This window comes from Brassica napus, chromosome A9 (assembly GCF_020379485.1).
Source record: "Brassica napus cultivar Da-Ae chromosome A9, Da-Ae, whole genome shotgun sequence".
Classification (NCBI taxonomy): Eukaryota; Viridiplantae; Streptophyta; class Magnoliopsida; order Brassicales; family Brassicaceae; genus Brassica; species Brassica napus.
Genome location: NC_063442.1, coordinates 21,741,684 through 21,747,185, shown reverse-complemented (window position 1 = coordinate 21,747,185; position 5,502 = coordinate 21,741,684). Strand labels below are relative to the sequence as shown.

The window sequence follows — 5,502 nt, the reverse complement described above, 5'->3', positions numbered from 1 at the left end:
GAGTAGTGTAGATCTTGGATGTGATCTTGTCAACCTCTGCTGTTGTGTAAGGAAGTAACTCCACAGGTTTCTTGCCATCGATCTAAGGTCCTCGTAGCCTGTCGATCGATGCTGATTTTGCCTGCAAAAAACTTTGATTAGTAATGTTCTCAATATCCTTTTGGGCATGAGTAATTGACTAGACAATCTGCTTAAATATGTCATGACTGATGATATAAAGCGGTCATGCATATCCTAGTAAGTCCTCAGCCTCTCATTCATTGCTGAGACTTTAGCGTCGAGCGATGTGAAGGTACACATGTCGATCGATGTGGCTGGTTGTTGGTCCTTCTTGCGAATGGTGTCCAGATCTTGCTGTAGTAGCTCGATTTTAGTGCTTAGCCAGTCCACGTTGTTGTTGAGAGGGCAGTAAACGTCGTTTATCCTCGTGTCGATGTATGAGACTTCCCATTCATCCCTTTGTTGTGTTGAACATTGCGGTTCTGCAGGGATCTGAGCTGTAGGAAGACTGACGTCGATCGATGTTGCATGTGGTGCGTCGATCGATGTCGAGGTCGTAGCTTCCTTCTCAAGTTGCTGACGTAAACTCTCAATTTCTGTACTCATTTCTGCCATACTTCTGAAAAGCTCATTGTAGCCTCTATCCAAAGGCTGATGTGTATCTTCTACCAATGTTTTGAGCTCCTCTCCCAGTTCTCCAGAGCTCCACAAATACCAAACACCATCTCATCGATTTCATCTTTGGTGTAGAGTTCTGGTGCCAGTCTTGTGAGTGTGAAGGAAGTGGCATGTTCTGGAAGACAGATGTGGCTCTCTTCAAAAAGAGATGCTCATGCCAGTAATTTCCTGATGTCGTCCTTTGTGACAGGTATCATGTCACCAGCTACGCCTCGTGCGTGTCCACACTCATCTCTGTAGACTCCATAGTCGTCCCTTTGTTCCCAAGTGAACATTTTGGCTCCGTACATGTCAAAAGCGCGGTTCCCACATTCATACCGTCTGTCGATCGACGTTGGTTCATCTCTATCGATCGACGTTGGTGTTACCCTGTCGATCGATGTCTCCAATGTACCGTCGATCGATGTCTCCAATGTACCGTCGATCGATGCTTGCCCTTTTGGTTGGCTTGATAGATCTGGATTGATCTCTGTTGTGGCGACTCCTACGTGGTTGTTAGGATCTGTTTGAATGATGTCTGGAGTGCCACGTTGCTGTGAGAATAGGTTGTCGGGTCCATTGGCTACTTGAAGGATGTCTGCTATGTCCTCTCTGGACACTTGTAAAGTCCTTCCATCCATTGCACGTGCGTTGCCATCTGGGTCCCTGAAAATACCAAATTCGTCAGGTGTTAGAAAACCGTAATAAATGTTTGCATTATCATTTAATTTAGAAATAGAAAGATTAGGGTTTAGAGTAGTATCGATCGATATAGATACAGTTGCATTTCATCGATGGCAGAGTAATTTCTGCAGAACTTGTGTTCTTGAGATGATTGCTCTTCATGGATTTTTCTGTTGATGTAGAAGGAAGAGTGTTCATCTTTTTTGCTTGTGTGTTTGCTGTGATGTGTGTAGGTGGTTTCGGGGGTGCAAAACGATTTATATAGGTATCTTTAAACCTAGTTGGGGAGGGAATATTCTCCTGCTTCTGAATTTTCACTGCGGCGCGAATATCGATCGATGTTCCAGTACGTGTCTCGATCGACGTGAGCGGTTGTTTTGCTGGACGAGGGTGGGTATCGACCGATGTGGAGTGCACAGCATCGAACGATGTTGGAAACGTGTTGGTGAACTTATGTGTTTTAAGTCTTTCATCCTGCAAAGACATTTCTATTGCACGTTCTTTCCAATAATCCTCATCGTGTTCCTCTGTATGTTCCTCATTAGGTGAAGTAATTACAGTGTCAACTGCAAAACTTTCATGGAAACCACTGTCTGCCCAACTGCCTATGGAATAATCATCATGTCCTCTCTTGCTTGGAGGTTGGAAGGCAAAGTGTTGGTAACAATGATTAGGTGAAGCAAAATGGTCAACTGGGTGCATTACGTCGAGTGACATGTTGTTGCGGTCATCGGTCACCGTTGACTCATTGGAATCGATCGATGGAAAGGTTGGGGTGTCGATCGATTCCGAGTACTCTGTTTTGTACTCTGATTCATACTCTGCTCCACAATGGCATGAGCCAATGAAGCCAAGTTCTTTCCCGTAATCCACAGAATTAATGACCTTTCTCTTAGGTCGGATGGGGTCGTAGTGGATGTTTGGGTCTATGAGCGTTAGACACAATTTGTTTTTGTTCATGTCACATACGGCTCCTACTGTAGCTAGGAAAGATCTTCCAAGCAGAAGTGAAGAGTTCCAGTTAAGCTCGATGTCTAGGACATGAAAATCTACAGGGACAAGGGCATTACCAATCTGTACCTCCAGATCTCTTATGATTCCTCCTGATCGTTTCTCTGAAAGATCCACGAAGGTGAAGGATTCTGTTGTAGGTTCGATGGTCAAACCAAGCTGGTCTGCCATGATCCTAGGGAGGATACTAACTGATGCTCCTGTGTCACACATTGAATGGGGAAATTCAACACCCTTGACTATGCATGGTATTGCAAACTTCCCAGGATCACTCTTCTTCGTCAATGTGATCCTGTGTTTCATCTTCTCTCTGACTTGATGAAACATTCTCCTAATGTCCTCCTCAGTTACCTTTATTTCTCTGAAGAACATCCACAACCGGTGTGTGAAGTAAGCTTCATCAAAAGGTTTTTCGATTGGGATTCTGAGGACTCTTTTAGTGAAACCATCCATCTCCTTATCGTTAGCTTCCCGCTTAAGGTTTTTAGGAATATTCTCCTTTCTTTTCCTTAACCTTCTCCCTTCAGCTTCTTGAACTGATTCAGGTGAACTATTTAAAGGGTTGGGTTTTGGTTCAGGTGGGTTAGCTAATGGTTTAGGTGGTGGTCTGAGTGCGTTGATGTAATCATTATCTATTGAGGGTAACCGCACTCGGTATGTCAGAGGTGCCTATCGATCGATGGGAAGTGTGTTGTGACGATCGACGTCGGACTCACTCTGTCGATTGATGGTTGGCTCAACCGATCGATCGATTTTATCATAGAAAGGGGAGGGTGGGTGAGGATGCTTAGCTGCGAATTCTTCATGAGTTAGAATTCGAACCGCATTGCATTCAGTCGATTTGGCAGACGACGTCGATCGATGACTGGAGTAATTCGTCGATCGATCTTCATCATGGTATGTCGATCGATGCGAGTTCATCGACATTGGTCGACACCATTGGGATCCGCCGAGACTCATGGAGCTTTCAATTTTGAAGTCTCCTTCCTCAAGCTTTTCATTTTTCACCACTTGCCAGAAATCATCATCTATGATGGCATTTACGTGGTGTTTCCCTTTGTCGGCTCCTGCCTCTCTAGAGAAAGCTTCTTGCCTCTTTATAGTCTCGCCCGTCTGAATTACTTCGGTTTCAAGTTTTCTCACCTGAGTCCCTAAGGTCTCGATTTTGGTGTTCAGATTGTTGTAGGCGGAGTCTATTTTACCGTTGAAATTCACTGTGATTTGTTGTTGTCCCAACAGTACTCGATCAAGCATTTCTTCGATCTTGCTTTCCTTAGTCTGGGGTGGTGAATTTTGGTAGTAAGAGTTCGAGTAGCTTTTGTTGTTGTTGAAGGGTTTTTGAAATTGTGAACTTTGGTTACTTCTTTGGCCATTTCCAAAGAAGTTTCTGTTTCCGCCCTGGTTTCCAAATTTCTGGAATCCGGTACCTCCGATGTAGTTCACATTTTCTTCTCCTTCCGTATCTGCTACTTCTCCTTCAGCTGAACAGACTTGCTTCTTAAGAAGCTCGTGCACCACATCTAACTTAGCTTTTACTTCATCCATCTGTTCCTTCCCGATAGAGGCTACAGACTTCTTCCGTTCAGAGTCAGTGTTTTTGGTGCTGCTGCTGTTAGAAAGGTTTTCGATAAGTCTCACAGCTTCTAACGGATGAGCTCTAATATCAAGGGCCATTTGATACTGTAAGGCGAGACCTCGGAAGAAAGTGCTTAGCAGCTGCACTTCGTTAAATCCGTGGTGCGGACAGTCTCGCTGGAAGAACCTAAATCTAATCCACGCATCTTTGAAGGACTCTCCAGCCTTCTGCGAGAATGTGGAAATTTTGTTCCGAAGTTCTTCAGCGCGCGCCTCATCGAAGAAGTTTCGTAAGAAAGCATTCTTGATGTCGCTCCAGGATGTTAAAGATCCTGTGGGTTGCTGCCTAAGCCAGTGCATCGCTTCTTCATTCAGCGTGTATCTGAAGAGCTTGCACAGCAGGTAATCTTCGGGGACTCCTTCCATCCGAATAGCAGCGATTAGATCCTCGAACCGTTCCAAATGGTCCATAGGATGCTCGTGCGGTAACCCAGAGTAGGGTATCTGCGACACGAGAGTGTAGTATTGAGGCTTCAGCTCGAAATTCTGCTTCTGGATCTCCGGAAGTCGAATAGCTGATCTGTTGGAATAGTACTCATCTGGGCGATTGTAGTCGTCCAGTGGTTTCGATCGAGCGTCCTCGTCTACAGGTTGAGCAGCTCCTGTAGCATCAGCATCAGGGATTACAGTTCCCTGAGCATCTATTTCCTGACCTGTTGCATTACGCAGATGACCGGCCTGGTCATACAGGTTTCCGTTCTCGTCATGCGTTAGAATAATAATGTTTACCATTTTTGACGACGTATCGATCAACGTACGCAGTGTAGTATCGATCGTTGTCGAACGATTGAGATCGATCGACGATGATGGTTTGGTGTCGGTCGACGGTTATTTGTGCGTATCGATCGTCGACGAAGTTGTTGCGTCGAGCGATGTGGAATGTTGACCTCTACGGATGGTGCGTTCCAAATGAGCAGGATCGTCTGAGAACAGCAAGTCTTTCTCCTTGTTGCTTCTGGTACCGCTGGGCATGCACCTGAAAAGATAAGAAAAAGATTATTAGAAAGGGGGCAGAGAAAAGAATAAGAATCAATAAAACTAAATCTAATGGCGATCAAAGCTCCCCGGTAACGGTGCCAAATTTGATACCACTCAAATTACTCTAAGGAGTGTTACTCTCATCAAAAGAGGTTCAGATGTAGTACTTAGGGATCGAATCCACAAGGAGCTAAGGAACAATTAAATCTAGTGTTTATTAATTCTAAAGGTTGTAAATGTTTAAATGAAATAGCAATAGTAACAAGCGAGTAAATAATAAATGTAACTTGGTTGGAAATGATATTAGATACATGGCCACTATTCAGGTGCTGGAGATTATAATACCTATAGATGCCTAACTGTTGCATGCATGATATATTAGAGCTCATTCGCTTAACTCAGTGATCAGCTGTCGCATGTACCACTAGTTAACAGACTAGATCTCGTGTCTCAACGGTTAGTATGCAGACAACAAGAGAGTGTCGATCGATGGTCTTTTAAGACGTCGACCGATACACCTTTGCCAACGTCGATCTA

At 44.5% G+C, this 5,502-nt stretch overlaps 1 non-coding gene across 1 annotated transcript; it reads left to right on the top strand.

Annotated features, from left to right (window-relative positions):
* Positions 1–4,081: 4,081 nt before the first annotated feature.
* On the top strand, positions 4,082–4,187 carry LOC125578766. Its single transcript, XR_007316849.1, has one exon. It is a non-coding gene; the product is annotated as a small nucleolar RNA R71 (small nucleolar RNA).
* Positions 4,188–5,502: the final 1,315 nt, after the last annotated feature.